Raw genomic sequence first — 18,352 nt, 5'->3', positions numbered from 1 at the left:
GAGAGTCGACTGTACTACACCAGTTTACATAAGAGACTTGAGCATCTGCAGATTTGGGTATCCGTGGGGGCCCTGGAACCAATGCCCTGATACTGAGGGATGACTGTGTATTATTAGTGAGTAAAGTTAATGGTTAGTTCCGTTTTATGTTTTTCCTTAACACTTCCGGGATATCTGGCTAAGTGTTTTTAGTGATATACCCAAACTTGATGTTGGTATCAAAGTGGAAGACAATGAGGGTGATACAGATGAGGTACTTTTCAAAACACCACTGCTGTGCACATGTCAGGGGTTAAAAGCCCTTCTCTCTGAGCAACGGACTGGGGTACCTAAGGAAGTTAGAGCATCTCCCTAGACATAAGATATTTCTTGGAACCTCCATCTGTCAGTGTTATTGCTTTGCCAGTTTTCTTTCTGATTCATTCCCACTTTCCAAGGTAAAAGGGAGAGTGAAAGGGAGCCTCATCCTCCAAAACAAGGGATGCACTTCTGAGGGGTGGTAAATCACAAAGTTTCCCCAAGGAACCTGTTGCACTTGGTCTCTCTCATTAATAGGGCCAGCTCATGGCAGAAGTTAGGTAGGCTTCAGTGCAGCATCTAAGGTAACTTCATGATAACATGGCTGGTCATATCCCATTTAATGATGTTGTCTTTGGTTCAGAGACCATCACCAATGGAACAAGGTAGGCGTGTGGAACTGGTGGTCTTTTATTTAATATTCCACATCTGTGCTTGGGGCTATCCTCAATGCTTCTGGTTTCTTGAAAAACATTTCTAACTCTCTGGCTGTCAGTACCCCTGGAAGTTCCTAAGAAAGTTTTCCAGGAGCTGCAACTTGTCGGTAATTCTAAACTGCCAGTAGAGTCAATCATGTGCTTAGGGTGGATGGTAAATCTGAAGGGACAGATTGCTCCATTGATTCAGAGCTAAAAACTGGCACTGAGTTCTGCTCCTCTAGAGCATATTATCCAGAAGGGTGCCAGGCAAGAGGTTATGAGGGAGAAGACTGATGGCATATTGCTAAACATCAGCAAAGCTAAAGGTCTATAGAAGGTGCAGCATTACAGCTTTGAATGTTGCACCTGCCTGCCTTCCTGAATACACTCACGGATATTTCATGCACCCTCTGCTTAACAAGAGAGGACAGATGTCCTCCATACAACATAGTGCTGCTGAGTAGCATATTTATATACATATATATATATGACCTCAAAAATGAGGCCACTACAATAATAATACCTAATATTTAGTGAGCAGAAAATATGTGGGTATATGACAGGCATGAAGTCAGTGCTTTTTAATCATCTCATTTAATCCACACATAACTCAATGAGTTTGATATTTGGCCTCACTTAATCGATGAGGAAACTCAGGCTCTTTGAGATTAAATGCTTTGTCCAAAGTCACTAAGAAAATAAAATGAGGCACTGGGATTGGAACCAGTGCTGTAGGATAGCCCCAGGAGGTCGTGCTGAAGGGTTAGGTAGAGTAGCTCTTTGAACAAAAGTGCCCGTGGCCCTTAAGGAAAGATTTCGGTAGCTTTGCCACCAGCAAAGCATTATTTAGATAGGTAGGGATATGTGCTTTTAAAGGCTCATGCCAGGCTAACACTATACAAAGAGAAATCACTGAGAGACTGGAAGCTGAGACACGTGGTTTGTCCACATCACGGGTCAGTTGTTGATCTGAGACTAGAAGCACCTTATTTTCCCCATTGATCAATCTCTTCCTTTGTCTTTGGCTACAGATGCACACGGCCAATAGGATGGTCTGAACTCTGTTTTTGCAGAGTGTTGATTAAAGCGTTGTGAGGCAGAAAATGAAAACCTTACCAAAATTAAGATGCATTAAACTCATTGCTTCCTTACCATCTCTCAGGCTTTTCACAGTCTTGGAAAAAGAATGGTTTACTATGACAGGAGTTGTTCTTTTATGATCGTCTGTACTCTCAAAGTGTTTGTAAATTAATTTGCTGATGATCTTTCTTTAATGTGCTGCCTGTGGGCCGTGCACCAGATGAAATCACTTTTGTACAATAATAGGATTTCAGTTGTCTGGAGGCAGAAGCAGAAGAATAAGGAAGAGCCTTTGAGCAATCATTTGTAATTACATTTTAAACGTTTATTTAAAGAAATATGTATAAATTGTACTGTCAGAACTCTAATGACAGGGATGGTCATTGTGTTCTGTGACTCTTAACTTGCTGTTTATTGAAGTTTTAGACTAGGAAATACATTGAAGCATTGAGGCTGGCACAGATATTTTATGTGCCCAGAGTTTAGAGCATTAAAAACAATTTGACTATTCAAGCCAGCATTAGCTATTTTACTTTTAGAGATAAATTTAGGCTCAACCTCATTCAGTTTTATAATTTATATACTGTTCTCAGCGCTCAGGACACGGACTATGAAGACATAAGATCATTTTACTTTTTCTTGTCTGTTTCATCAGCTTTATTTGAATAACAGGCTGGGTTTGAGTTGGGCTTTTTCATTATGGGAGAATTATATAAATAGATTTACATATGTTTATTGGATCATACAGGCAAACATTTGGAACTTCAGACTAACTTTAATTAATTCTCTAAATGACTATCTGGATATTTTAAAAACAGTGACATTTCCTTCACTCAAAATGTATGACCAATGACAATATATCCAGAAACATTTTTTTGGAGCTTTTATAGTACTTGTGCTATTTTCAACTTGACCATTTGAAATATTCTTTTGCAGTCTTTTAACTCTCTAATTATAATCGAATATCTGTGGGAGGCAGAGTGGTGGAAAGAATCTTAGGGCCAGAGCTAGGAGGCCAGGCTGGGATTTGCTTCTAGGATAGATCTGTGCTTATTGGCACTAATAAGAGCTAGGATTTGATTGAGTGCTTACTATATGCTGGGCATAATGCCAGTCACTTTCCGCGAATTATTTCAGTGATCCTTTGAGACAGTATTATTTCTATCCCCACTTTACAAATGAAATATGTAAAGAGTTTATGTAATTTTCTCAAAGTCACACAACTAAGTGGTAGAGCTGGACCACTTGCATCTGACTTCAAAACCCAAACTCTTAGCCACACACCAAATTGGAAATCATTGAACACTTCTGGGCCCCAGTTTCCTCATCTGTAAATCTTGTAGGCTGAACCACGTGATCAATAAATAGTTTCCAGCTCTGAATTTTTTGAGTTCTCATCCAGCCAGGAAAATAGATGTAGGAACTTATTTTAGCCTCAAAGTGGCTAAAAGCATCCTCCAAAATTTGATGCTGAAAACATTGTGAATAGCTAAACAGCATGCAAGCAAGTAATTGTCAAACAGATAGCAGCTGTGAAAACTTTTCAGCATTTCAACAACCCATGGGGGTGTTTTTTAAGAGCAATAAACTAAGCGGCTAAGCGTGTTGCCCATGGAGCTGAGACACAAATCTAGACCCCTGAGAAATTACTGTTTCCAGGGTCTAATACATTCTCTATCTTAGGATAACTGCCTGAATACAGCAGACAGAATCTTTATGAACCTCGGAGCCATTGGTATAATTTTTTGGTCTTGATGTTAAATAAAAAATATTTTACTAGATCATCACTTGATTTATTTGATATTTGGTTCTACAAGCTGCCACCTGCCCTCCCTTGTGTCATTCATTAAAAGGTTTTTAATTGGTCATAAATGCTGTAGACATTGCATTACTTTATAAAATAAAATGAATATATATATACACCTCCAAATGTATATATGAATATATATACACATATATATTTCCAAATCTTTCCTCATACTTTCCTGCACTACAGTAATTCACTGAGCCTTGTTAAAAAAAAAATCAGTGACCTGTCCAGCTATAATGCTAATAGCCGTCAGTCATTGATACTTCTTAATGTGAACCCAGGAATTTATGTTGAAAAGTGACTTGATTCTTTCTTCACTATTAGTTAAAGTGGAGTCTGGCTTTGCTCATAAAGCTAAAACATCTAAGCCAATGTAGCCAATGTCACAATAACAATAGCAACAATGACAAAAATCCATCAAGCCGATTGCTTGGCATTCTCATGATTAAGCAATCAGTTGATTGGCTGAATGTTCTGTTTTTCAAATTGCTGTTGTAGTGCTTCTACTACATTTGCCTAATGCTATGACATAGAGACTCTCAAAATGCGGTCCCCAGACCTGCCTCATCAGCATCACCTGGAAATTTGTGAGAAATAGAAATTATCTGCTCCTAGCCCAGATCTACTGAATTAAAAACTCTGGGGGTGGGACAAGTAGCAATTTGTGTTTGTAGGAGAGATGATTCTAATGTTCATTAACTTTTGAGAACCATGGTGGCATCAACTAGTTAAGCAGTTTAAAAAGAAATCAGTAACAGTAATTAATTGTCATCACAGAACAACCCAAAGCTTCACCTATTTGATTCAATCCTTTAAAAATACACCTAAGAAAATGTCTACTAAAAAACAACCCCTGAGAAAACTGGGTTCAGTGATGCTTCCTTTGTTTTCATTATAAACAATTTTGTTTTCCTTTTTTCTAACTTCTGAAATCTGTGAAAACTCCATATTTATTGAGATATGCTTACTGAATTCAGAAATTGTATACTGACTTTGTTCCAATTGTGAATGATTATTACACATTCGTCTCTTTTTAGGTCAGACACACCAGTGGTTTAAAATTCTTATTTCCCTTACAAAACATGCCAACTCTAATTTAAGGCTCTCTTGGGTTTATAATCCACAGTGGTGCCAGTGAAAAATTGGAAAGCTTTAGGTGTGATTTTTTTGTAGCTTTTCCTACTTGTTAAGGAAAACCACCCAGCTACAAAAAGCTGCAAGAAATGTTATACAGATGCCACCAAATGGAGGAAAAACTTAGAAGAGGCATGTTCTTAAAGAGCACATTTTTAATATTTAATATTTAAAACATTTAAGATATTAGAGGAAAACATCAAATGTCTTGACCATGAATTTATTTAACCAACACATTAATAAACTACTCATTTTGTTAATCAAATGGTGTCAACACCTAAAAATATTCAAGGGTGTGTTTAAGGGTAAAATTGTTGATGCTTAAGTATAAACTTTTTCTCTGATCTGGTCCACTGAGGTTGAATGAGTACTGAACGGGACTCAATTTGTAGTATTCTAAATTCATTCAAGGCTTTCACTAGGAAGCGCCTTATGTACCTTCAGCTTTCAAGGCTGTACTTGCCTCTTTTCCGTGATATCAGCACCACCTAGCGTACATACTAAAAACTCCCTTTAAACCAAACCATCTCTTTCTGAAAATCTGCCTTCAGAACACGGTCCTTTCTTAAACAAGTCAGAATTCTCAACAATAGTATGTTAAAGGAGAGAACAAAATTTTCAATTTCAGAAATTTTACCAAGGTCAAGTTTTCAAGTCAGTGTGCTATTTAAACTTTTTATTTACTTATGATTTGCCTCTGTTAAGCCAGGTGTTATGAGGATGGTTATACCATGACCATAACATAGGGTTTGTCTATAGACATGCAGTTATTTCTTTAAAGTGTAATGGGGTCACCAACCATTTTACACAAATTTGGTTAACCTAGCAACATTAAATTCCTTCTGTAAATGAGGCAGTTTTACTAAAAGAATGATGAATGATAACATCTCTTTCCATTGCATTTTGTGCATCAACTTCAAATGTGGGTATGTTTTGCCATTAAATGGCATGAAATTAAATAGAGGATTGGTAAGTATGTATTTTATTTCGGAGGGGCTGCATAAGGAAATAAATATAATTCTCCAACCTAGAACATCTAATTTGGGTCTGAATAGTGGCATGTGCCTGCAAACAGGCTTCTCAGCCACAGGACAATTGCCACTGACTGCTTCACTGCGTTGCTTAGTAAATGAAGAGAGAATATTAATTTCTGGAGTCACCAGTTTCTTTTCACAAGTAGAACTTATGCTATAAAATACTCTTTTGCTACAGTAATATCTGACTTTTCTCCAATTATTTTATTTTCTATAGCTTATCCAACAAAAGTATTAACACATTCGTTAACAACGTCGAAAGTAGCCTACTTTAAGAGAAAATATGCAGAAGAAGAAGATTTACATCAAGATTACCATGGGTATTTTCCAAAAGTAAGGGTTTATTTATTATTTTTTAAAAAAATTTTAAGAGTCTTGTCGATAGCAAAGGCTCTTGTTCTCATTTTTCTAAAATGTAGATTGAATGATGTATTTGCTTTCCAGCACCTGATACTGCCTGAGGACAGGACTTGCATTCTCAAACTTTCTCTAGAGAAGCTCAGATTTCTTGAAGACCCAGAAACCTACTTAAGAAGGTCTGTGTTAATTAACAATTTGCTGAGGAAGATCCATCTAGAGACGGAGAAAGAGAGCTATGAATACTTTAAAGAAGCTCCCTGTTATAAGACTACTTATTCTGATACAAGAAAACGGCTGAAGTTTATGGTACAGGAATGCTGTTCTCAGTCTCTCTATTATGAAGAGCTGCATTCGTATCATATTGTGCCTTATGCTTCGGAGAATGCTATTTATGGAATGGGCTACACTAGCAGCCACTTGGAGCAAAATTCTCAGTTGCTTATTTATAAAATGAATTAAAGTAACTGTTAAAGTCCATTGATACCTTGTTTCTAAATGCCTGAACTGTTTATAGTGAAGATGTTAACATAAGGCACTAATTATCAGTGCCCTTGAGATCAAAGATGAGATGCATGCTGAACTGATTGGAGAGAACCCTGGTTATTATTCAGCAGTCCTTACTATCATCCAGCCAAATTGAAAATATGTCCACATATTATAAAGCGGAGAATAAGTGCTTTAGAAGCAAAGTTTTTTTTTTTAAGATAATGTGTGTAGGAAGGAACCTATATTAAGTTCTTACACAGATTTAAACATTTCAAGCCCCCTATTTCCAAATTCTACCACTCTTAGTGGAAAGTAACAAAAAGTAACAGATTCAGATTAAACAAATAATGTCTTGTCCCTGAGGATTAAGGGTGGAACGAATTTAATTTTCTGTAAATGATGAGAGGAAGGGTAGATCCTTTCTGAAATGCTTTGGCTTGTCAAGCATTGTGCCAAATAATTGACACCATTCTCCTTTTACCATTAGTGGCAATTCAAGATGTAGCAAACCTACTGCAATTTAACTGCTGAATGTAACAACCAGAACACTCCACATCGATCCATTTTACATTATTATTTATTTATTTTTTTGGCTTCATAGAGTTTTCTCTTTCAAAGTGAAATTTAATAAAATAGCCTTGCAGAGGGGCTTTTATCTAAGTTCTAGGGGTCAGTTAAAATTTGTGGTGGGCTTTTAGTTGAGTTTACATTTATTTATGATGTCATTTTTATAGGCTGTGAAGCTCAGGAAAAGGGTAGGCAGGTAATATTTGATTTTAATAGGCAGGTAATTTAAAAAATCTTATCTGCAAAAACTGGTGAGAACAACAAAAATTCTACATGATGTTTTTTCTTCATCTAAGAGTTCATTTAAGGCTGTCTGGATGAAACTTTGCACTGATTTTTGTATAATAGTCGACCATTCACTATTTGACAAAATGTTTCAGAATGCCTTTGGTGGTGAAGTTTAGATAAGTTCCTATATTTTGCAATTTGAAAGATAATTATTTAACAAGTTTCATAGATTCCTGAAATTGTTTGAAATGGTTCGTGATGTTCTTTGAGGTTTGAGTGAGATGTCTGATTTCAATGTCCAGACTTACGTTCCATGGCACACATCATTTAAAGAATTGTCATTAACTGATAAAACAGATTGGAAAACTAGGTGCCAAAGCTATATTCAAGAAAATACCAAAGACCCAAAGGTGAGTGTTAGAGAGACTATGATAATGAAGATAAGAATCTAAAATAAGGATTGTACAGGACATAGAAGAACAGTGTTAAAGAGATTTGGAACGATTTGCTTACTAGTGTGCTTTCCGAGCACTTTATACATACATAATAATGATAGTCAAGGGCACCGCTTGGGCCTTCAGTGATCATATGTTTTTGCAAATCTAAATATGGTGACTTGTCAACATTGTATCTTCCCTCATTGAATGCCATCTTGTAAACAAGAAGGCCTTTATCTCTTAAAGAGAATTTTGTTTTTAGTTTTGATTCACTACTTGCTCCCTCTAATGAATCATTTGGGTGATCAACATGGATGCTTTCGGTATAAAGAATATTGGTGCCCTCATTAGCATGCATTGTTAAAGACCACATAGATATATAATTGATAAAATATTGGGTTTCTATTTAATTGCTCAATCAGAATTAGGAAAAAATGCTTTAAACAAATTGGAAAATTATAATTGAGGGTAATTTTTTTTTTATAAATTTATTTATTTATTTTTATTTTTGGCTGCGTTGAGTCTGTGTTGGTGCATGCGGGCTTTCGCTAGTTGCGGGGCGCAGGGACTATTCTTCGTTGCGGTGCGCAGGCTTCTCATTGCGGTAGCTTCTCTTGTTGCGGAGCACGGGCTCTAGATATGCAGGCTTCAGTAGCTGTGGCACATGGGCTCAGTAGTTGTGGCTCACGGGCTGTAGAGCGCAGGCTCAGTAGTTGTGGCGCACGGGCTTAGTTGCTCCGCGGCATGTGGGATCTTCCTGCACCAGGGCTCGAACCCGTGTCGCCTGTATTGGCAGGCGGATTCTTAACCACTGCGCCACCAGTGAAGTGGAGGCTAACTTTTAAGGCAATTTAGTGTGAAAGGTGAGATAGCTTTGCTGTACAAATATAAATATTTAAAAATTAATTTAAGGGCAAAATTTGTCACCTAAGTTCAAAAACTTTATTTCACTGCTTATACCACACCTTATTTCTCAGAATGTGTTTATTAAAATGTAGATTTCTTAAACAATGGGAATATTAATTGAATATACTCCAAATTTGATAGGATAATTATTATGTACTTTGAAAGATAGAACTAGCTCTCTAATAGTTTAAAACTTTTTACCAAAAGGAACATTTGGCTTGGTTTAGGACAGTGTCTATAAGAAAAACATGCCAGTGCTAATAGGTATGACTTACAAATATACCACATATTGAAATTGTTTGAGGACAGAAATGTGTATACTTTGGGATAGAAAAGAGAGGGAGAGAAAAAGTTTCCAAGAAAGTGTAAAATTGTAATATTTACTGTATGTTAGAAATGTTAAAGCAGGAACTCTTGGACAATGAACCCATAACAGACATAAAGTCTGTTTTATTTGGTGACATCATTAACTGAACTCTCTGAATCTTACATTCATATGTAGAGAAGGAACTGTCTTAGAAACCAGTGGTATTTGTGAATATGCTTTTTTTTTTTTAAGAAATATGTGTTGATTTCAAAACAGGTTATTTAAAAAATATCTTTTAGAACATTTAATTTCTTTTCCAATAAACAATTCATAGACAAGGAGTTGACTAATGTCATCTTGACTTATTAAAAAAATACTAATTTGTATTTAAACTGTGTTAACTTGTCTGAGTTAACCAATAAGATTACTGTCATTTTACCATGGCAACCTGATATATAGGGAGACCCTATTCAGACCTGCTCTGCTGACTCCATCCTGCATGATCTATTATGGGAGATGCAAAGGTAAGAGAACAGTGACACCTTTTTTAGAACCTGGACATCCTTTCTTTGGTGACAAGAGCCATGCTTAATGTAAGAAAGATAGAATAGGAAATCTGAGTGCCTTTGGTAATGTTGATCAATCTTCTGGGTGCCCAGACAGCCTAAAGACCTGATAAAGAATAAGAAAATGAAACAGAGAGGGAAAATGAAGGTAAAAGGAAGAAAACAGGAGGGGATAGGGAAATAAGGAAAAGAATTAGTAAGTGAAAGCAAAAGTTGTTTCCTGTCGGGGGTGGGTGGTTGCTTGCTGTACTCAATTGTTCTTTCCTGTGTCTGCTGTAGATCCCAAATCCAAATTTCCACAATGTATTGATGTTTTCTTACATTCACCAATGATGCATAAGACTAGATTCTCTTCAGCATATGTATTATTTGAAATGTGGTACTACTGTGAAATATCCCTGAAATGGAACTTCTTGGGTAGAGGAGAAAAGAAAAAATAGAAATTAAGTTGGAAGAAAAACTGAATGGTGAGCCTGTGTACATGTGGTTAAGCTCAAACACATGATCAGATTTCAGTGTACATCCCAAGATTTAATATCCCCAATGTTTATTGAGCAACTGCTATGAGCCGGGCACTGTGCCAGGGTTGGGGATACATAGGTGAATGATGCACAGTTCTTTTGTCCAAGCAGTTCATTGATGAGGGAGGAACTCGGAGATGTTTGGTTTTGTTTTAAAATGTAAGAATTCTTTACTGGGAGTAGCACCTGAATTTCTCTTTTCCAAACTGTGTGATGGTTATCAGATGTGTATCTCCAAAGATGTTTGCAGCTAAGAAGATGCACAGGGGAAGGGAATGTCTACTGACCTAGATTTTAGAGCAGAAGGAGAGTACATTCTGCTTTGCAGTGTATTTTATACTTGGAAGCATGATGGAAAACCAGCGCTGCAGAAGGGAAGTGTCACTGGCCTTAGCTTCACCTGGGGCATAAGAGGAGGTAGGGAGACAAGTGCAAGTACAGAACAATTTCTCCTCCCCAACCTCTCTAGCTATGAGGTTCTTTTACAGGGCAAATCAGGTTAATATTAATGTCAAGGAGATCCTTGAAGGAGAAGCAAGATCAGGAGATCACAGCCTGAGAGTTGTATATAGTGTGCTCAAGGTTAGAAGGGCAGCTTTCTTTAATTTGCCTTGTGTCGCTGAATTGCTAAAATGAGCCTCTATATTTCTTAACGTCAGCTACTGGAGCTGTGCTCCTTCTTTCCCACTGGCTTCCTCTCTGAATCACAGCTCCTGTCTTTGCACTTTGCTGAAAGTGGAGGTTATGGTTCTAATTCTTTATTGCCTCTCCTTTCTTCCGTCATTGATACTGATTTGCTCAAAAATATTGTACCTGGAAAAAAGCAACAATTTGCAGTACTGGTTGAACTCCCTTGGGAAAGGTTTCCAGAGTGTATCAAACTAGAACTCATCACAGTTTCTTGATACAATTCTTTTAAAAACTACTCTACATAGTCATTAAATAATTGTCTACTAAGGTAATCTTTATGTTTCTAGAGTTCAGTGAAAGGTTACCAGTTCTACATGTTTTGCTAAAGAAAATACCTTAGGTTGGAAACAATGGAAGATCATGTGTAATTAATTCAAGCAGTTCATGAGTATTTATATCATATTTGAAACTTAAATTTATGTTCTTTTTTCCCATTCTCAAACTTCATTACTATACATCAGCAATGTGACATGTCTCAGAATTTTTATTTCCTTATTAAATGGATCATTTCTGAAAGTTGTTGTTACATTCATGGTTGAACCCTTTGGATGATATTTCCCTATTAAAGTTTCTAACTTTCCACAAGGATTATTCTATAGTTGGGTGGATAAAGAACATTCCTCTACATTAGCACTTCTTAAACCTTCTTTTGCATATAAGTCACTGGATATCAAGTTAGAATACAAACCCTTTTTAGTAGTTCTGGGGTGGGGTCTGAGAGTCTGCATTTCTCAAGTTTCCTAGGTGATATGGGTGCTGATCTTCTACTGGTTCAAAGCATATGCATTCATGTCTGTTTTCCATAGCAATTTTTTTCTTTAAAGAAATGAAAAGCAAAAAGTAAGTATCATAAGCTGGTTTTCCAAATTGGTCACAAATATTACAATATTTTATAAAGTAAAATATCTAGAAAATGATTTATAAATTTTATCTACATCAAGTGCAGAAAGGGATCAAGGATGTAGTCATGTACCATTCTTAATCAGTCAGGGAGTGACACATGGTAAATTTCTTCTCCTGATTTTTTCCCCCTTGATTATACCCAGATAAGGGAGCTTCATTTGGTAACATTAAAGATGAAATTTTGTTCACAGTTAACATGAATTTGGCAATTTCTTGCTTGACTAAATCTGAGAGAGTCTTATAAAAACCTTCTATATTAAATTCAGACCTATGGGTGTCTGCATGGGCTGAAGAATTTGGTAAACTTGAGCTGAAAAATGGTACTTAGAATTTCGTCTTCTTGCCTGAACTCTTTCTTGAGCTTTATTCCATGAGAGATCCTTCCCTTGCTATGGACTTTCTGTTTCTCTTTAGTTGTCGGTGTCTGAATGAGGGGTGGAGGATTGGTGTAAATGAGGAAGTCACATAAATTGTCTAATTTGAGCATGCCAAGTGATTTTTGTCAGGCTCTCCTTTGGTCATAAGTTATTGGTATAGCTATTGTGAAATATAGTGCCATAAATTTGTCACAAACCATTAAGGAAAGGAGAAAAGCAGGAATTTAGTTTTGTGGGAACGCACCCAAATACCAAGCAGATGGTGTTCTACAACGTTTATTTGGGAAAATGTATATCTGTTACATAATCTAAAATGTGTCTTTTTCACATTTAAAAATATTTGGGTCATGATTTAGAGTTTTTATTGGATTGTTTTTTAAGCTGAGAGGAAGAAGAAAGGTCACTGTATTTTAAAACACATTTGACATGTTACTAATAAAATTTTATTTCTGGTGAAATATAGGTGCCTTTATTAAGTAGGGGCGGGGGGATCCTGAACTTTGGCATTTGCTTTATGTCCCTCACTTCCAGAGGTCTCATTTTAAAGGCGTACGGTTTTATTTCTTTCAACAGTTTATTTTCAACACAAATTTTGCTGAAGTATTTAGAAGACATTTCCAATCTCTAGGTGAATTTTTTTTTCACTAAAATTGACCCTGAAATGTTTTTGAGGTAGCATGAGTCATGAGAACACTTGACAGAACTCACTCAATTTAGGTCTTGTTCAAATATAAGATCATAAATCTCAGAGTCAAAGATAATTTTTCTACCCATAGAACAGCAGATGTACTCAATGGTCCTTCATAGATTTGTTAGGCAAAGGGCAGGTGGCTCACACCAGGAAGATAGATTCCTTCTCTTTCTAGTAGGAAATAGTGTTTATTATCAATTTTGCAAGCCAGTGATTATGAAACCCCCTATAATCCATTGACTTATGAGGGACATCAATACCCAAGTATAAGGTATTTCCAAATAAACAACATTTTTCTGTGTGTATCCAGCAAGACAAAATCTTGATTAATTTTACAGTTACTTGAGCGATCCAGGGACAAGTAACCCATATAAATTACAGAGACTTTCATGTATGTGTTAGTGGAAACTTAAACACATAGGGATGAACACACCTAAGATGGTAAAATAAAGAGCCAATTGGCCTCTGGAAGTAAAACAAAAAACAAAAAACAAACTTATATGTTATATAAGTGCCTTGGACACTGCCTAGTATGTATTTTGTGGTAATAAATCTTGTTGTCCAAGTGACTCTTAGTTTTTCTTTTTGTAAATAAATGCATTTTTTCCATTTGTGCTCTATTTTTGAGCCCAAAAGCAGGTGTTTATGATTTTCTTTCCTATTCGAAGGTTTAAGGAACCCACACACACACACACACACACACACACACACACACACACACACGCATGCACACAGACACCAAGAAATCACAGGTTACAGGGGGATAGGCTTTTTTTAAAATAATTAATTAATTAATTTGGCTGTGTTGGGTCTTCGTTTCTGTGCGAGGGCTTTTCTCCAGTTGCGGCAAGCGGTGGCCACTCTTCATAGCGGTGCGCGGGCCTCTCACTGTCGTGGCCTCTCTTGTTGCGGAGCACAGGCTCCAGACGTGCAGGCTCAGTAGTTGTGGCTCACAGGCTTAGTTGCTCCACGGCATGTGGGATCTTCCCAGACCAGGGCTCGAACCCGTGTCCCCTGCATTGGCAGGCAGATTCTCAACCACTGCGCCACCAGGGAAACCCCGGGATAAGCTTTTTAAAATCTATTATTATTAGAAGTAAAGGAAGGGTGGATACGCTAGGGTACTTCTCTCCAGAAGACTGGAATCTACATAAGAATTTGAAGCCACGTTGTGAAACATAAATACAGTAGTGTTGTTGAGTTGATAGTAGTAAAGACAACCAAGTTTTAACCTTGAAAAAAGACCCACCACACACACACACACACACACACACACACACACACAAAAGGATTTGATGATCAGTTTTTCCTTGTTCCCATTTCCCCGACATTACTTCCCCACCTCATTCCACCCCAGCACTGGCCAGGCCCTCTATTTGTGACCTGATTGCTATCAGTGAAATTAATAGTCATAACAAGTTCTACCAGGACAGATCTTTATAAAGCCTTGGTTAAATCATCACAGTCATTCCTTCATACTGCAGCAGTGTCCTTAAAATTGTTTGATATGAGTCTGCTGAATTAAATATGTTCCACAGTGTGAGGGCCACTCTCAAACATTCACTGCTCTGGAAGGTATTTTTGCTGTTGCCTCATGGATTTTATAATTAGAAATGTTTTTAAACAGTGCTGTGTAAACACAAGTTATGTTGAATTACCATTACTCCTCTCAAGATAAAAGAAGATATATCAAATAAATTATTAGTTCATATGTACAAGTAGAATATAGCTTCACTTTGACTGATTATGATCACAGCATTTCTATAGTTTATGAGGGAGCCAAACACAGAAGTTTTATCAGTATGTCTCATACTCATTTTTTTAAAATCAATCTGTGATGCAAACTAGGTCACCATTTTTTAATTATCAAATTAAAACGACTTCACCCTCACTTGACCTCATTGGCAGGAAGTCCAGTCTTTCTTCTGGGAAAGCCTTTACCAAGGTGTTTCAGAGAGCCATTTCCATGGGTCACTAGCCAGCTTCAGCCCAAAATGAGAATGGCGGACCCCTTAAGGCAGATCATCTTGCCATCAGCGGCAGCAGTGGCTCAAGTGTCAATCTTGAGGTGTCACCATGGAAACTGGTACCAGCCAGGGCTAGGCCTTACTGCTTGTGATTACTGTGAGTAGGGAAATGTCTCCTTACAATGGAACCTTATCCTGATTGCCCTATTTTTTTAAAAACACATGTAGGCTTAACTCCTCCTCATGTCAAACTCTCCAAGGAAACTTTCACTGTTGATATTAAATAATCAGGAGACCTAAATAAACCAGCGACTGTTGTCTCTATTTAGCTTTCAAAATAAGCCAACTCTAAAAACTCTTCACTCTGCTATAGTTGATAGGCCATTAGGAACTGGGAAAAGTCTCCAACACTAAGTAGTTCATTGTCTCTGGTTTGCATTACTTCCACTTTCCTGGATCCCTGCATAAGTGAATGGAATTCAATCGATGCAGTCAGCACAGAGAGAGCTTTCTGCCTGGGCATAAGAAGCAGGCACATGTGGGAGGCAGAACCACAGAAACAACCTGGACCACGGGTACAAATGCACCAGGGACTTAAATACCTACTTCCATATTTAGAGGAAAAGGGCCCTGGGCCTGGGTCCAAGACTTAGAGTTGTTGTTTTTCCTTCTTTGAATTTGCTTTGCGGGTATGAGACAGATGGCTGAACTGATTGCTACTCTCACTTCTATACTTCACAATTAGTTTATTTTCACGGGTTGGGTTTCATCTAAAGAAACTCATAGATTTCTTTGCATACTACTGGCCCACCGCTTTATAAACTTGAGTCCTATTACTCTGGAACAAAGACTCAGTAATGGTCCATAAGAGTTTGACATTACCTGTGAGAATGCAGGTGATATCCTCAGCCATAATCAAAATTACAGTATTGGAAAAATGCTCTCAGACATGGTGAAGAAGCTTACATTTTATATCTGAATTATAGCATGACAACACTTCAGTAATGGTTCCAGCCCTTTCTCTAATATCCAGTACTTATCAAGACAACTCCACTTATAACACACATCCTCAAAAGAAAGTTTGTAGGCTAAGTGTTGACTTTAAATCTTGACTTCCCAGTTAAAATTTACTGGAAAAACTTATCACATTGCATATTTTGCCTTTTGGGTATTTCTTGTTGCCTGAAAAATGAAAAGTTATTCTTAGAAAGTTGCTTTCGTTGCTGGTACCTTCAAAGTGGTCTGGAACTCTGACTGGGGCTGGGTCTGCCACAGTCCATGCCCTGACCCATGCATATCTTCTTCTTGGATCAATCCCTTGATCATTAGGTAATATCCTTCTTTGTCTCTTGTTATAGTCTTTTTCCTGGAAATACTGCTGGCTCACTGGTGGGTGGAGCCAGGTCCCAGGGTCTCTGGCTGCAGGGACCTGGAAGTCCCAGAGTTGGTGTATGGGTTGGCTGGTGGGTCCCCCTCAGGACCTCAGGGGGCTCCTGAGGCTGGTACCTGCCCGCTGGAGGGCAGAGTTGTGTACTGGAGGCTCTGGCTGCAGGGTCCTGGGAGTCCTGGGGCTAGTGCCTGTGTACTGGTGTGTGGGGCCAGATCGTGGGCCCTCTGGTGGACAGGGCTATGTCCTGGGGTGGCTGTGAGATCAGGAGGTCTTAAGGCAGCCTACCTGCTGGTGGGTGGGGCTGCGACTCTGCCTGGCTAGTTGCTTGGCCTGAGGCATCAGTACTGGTGCTGACAAGCTGGTTGGTGATGCCAGGTCCCTGTGCTAATGAGCTAGAGGGAATATTACAAAATGGCATTTGCCAGAACTGGTGTTCATGTGGTAGAATGAGCTCCGCAAAATGATTGCTATCAGTGTCTTATGTCCCCAGGGTGAGCTCCAGTTGCTTCTTGCATCTCCAGGATACTCTCCAAGATTAGCAGGTAGGTTTGACCTAGATTCCTTTCAAATTACTACCTCTGCCCTTGGTCCCAGAGTCTGTGAGATTTTGAGTGCTCCCTTTAAGAATGGAATCTGTATTTCCCACAGCCCTCTGGGTCTCCTGAAAGTAAGCCTCACTGGCCCTCAAAGCCAAATGTTCTGGGGCTCGTCTTCTTGGTATAGGACCCCCAAACCAGGGAGTCCAGAGTATGGCTCAGACCCATTGCTCCTTGTGGAAAACCTCTGCAGTTGTTATTATTTTTCTGTTTGTTGATCATGCACCTGGGGATATGGGTCTTGACTATACCACAACTCTGTCCCTCCTATCTGTCTCACTGTGGTTCCTTCTTTATGTCTTTAATTGTAGAAGGTCTTTTCTGCTACATTCTGGTCTTTTTGATCAATAGTTGCTCTGTAAATAGTTGTAATTTTGGTTTGCCCGTGAGAGGAGTTAAGCTCAGGGTCTTCCTACTCAGCCATCTTGGCCAAGCTCTTCATTTAGAATTGAAGGAGAGATAAAGTACTTCTTAGACAAGCAAAAAAATAAACAAGTCCATCAATGCTAAACCTACCCTCAAAGAAATGTTAAATGATCTTCTCTAAGTAGAAAAGAAAAGGCTACAAGAAGAAGTAAGAATCCATAGGAAAGGAAAAATCCCACTAGTAAAGGCAAATATATAGTAAAGACTGTGGCTCAACCACTTAAATAAGCTAGTACAAAGATTAAAAGACAAAAAAATTGTAAAATCAACTATAACTATAATAAACAGTGAAGGGATAAACATGAAGAGGTAAAACATGACATCAAAAACACAAAACATGGGATAAGGGAGTAAACAAATGTAGATCTTTTAGAATGTGTTTGAACTTAAATGATTTTTAGTTCAAAACAAGAATATATAGTTATAGGTCAACATATATGGGCCCCATGGTAATCACAAATCAAAAACCTACAATAGATACACAAAAACTAGAGAAAAAGGAACACGAGCATACCACTAAAGAAAATCATCAAACAACAAGGGAAGAAACTGAAAGAAGAAGAAAAAAACAGAGAAGAACTACAAAAACAACCAGAAAACAAGTAACAAAATGGCACTAAGTATCAATACATAGCTATCAATAATCACTTTAAATATCAATGAATGAAATGCTCTAGTCAAAAGATACAGGGTGATTGGATTAAAAAAGAGACCTAGCTATATGGTGCTTACAAGACACTTCAATCTAAAAACATACACACTGAAAGTGAGGAGATGGAAAAAGATATTTTATGCAAGTGGAAATGACAAGAAAGCTGAGAGGTAGCGATACTCATTCAGATAAAATAGTCTTTAAAACAAAGTCTATAACAAAAGACAGAGAAGGGCATTATATAGTGATAAAGGGATAAATACAAGAAAAGGATATAACACTTGTTAACACATATGTACCTAATATAGGAGTATCTAAATATATAAAGCAAACTTTAATGGACATAAAGGGAGAAATTGACATTTAATATAATTATGAGAGATATTAACACCCCACTTACATCAATGGACAGATCATCCAGACAGAAAATCAGTATGGAAACAGCGGTCTTAAGTAACACATTAGACCAGTTGAACTTAATAGATATCGACAGGATATTCCATCCAAA

The 18,352-nt window shown here is 37.7% G+C and overlaps 2 long non-coding RNA genes across 2 annotated transcripts in view; one reads left to right on the top strand and one right to left on the bottom strand.

The window, feature by feature from the left end:
• LOC309626206 overlaps positions 1-18,352 on the bottom strand; it is a 1,050,100-nt gene that overhangs the window by 533,168 nt on the left and 498,580 nt on the right. The gene's annotated exons all lie outside the window — the stretch shown is intronic.
• Positions 1,488-11,658, top strand: LOC309626216. The gene is made up of 2 exons (XR_014243038.1): positions 1,488-6,107; positions 6,219-11,658. It is a non-coding gene; the product is annotated as an uncharacterized lncRNA (long non-coding RNA).

Source organism: Balaenoptera borealis (assembly GCF_965194805.1).
Source record: "Balaenoptera borealis genome assembly, chromosome: 3".
NCBI lineage: Eukaryota > Metazoa > Chordata > Mammalia > Artiodactyla > Balaenopteridae > Balaenoptera > Balaenoptera borealis.
The sequence above is the reverse complement of the archived record's forward strand: the minus strand, read 5'-3'. Positions and strand labels throughout refer to the sequence as shown.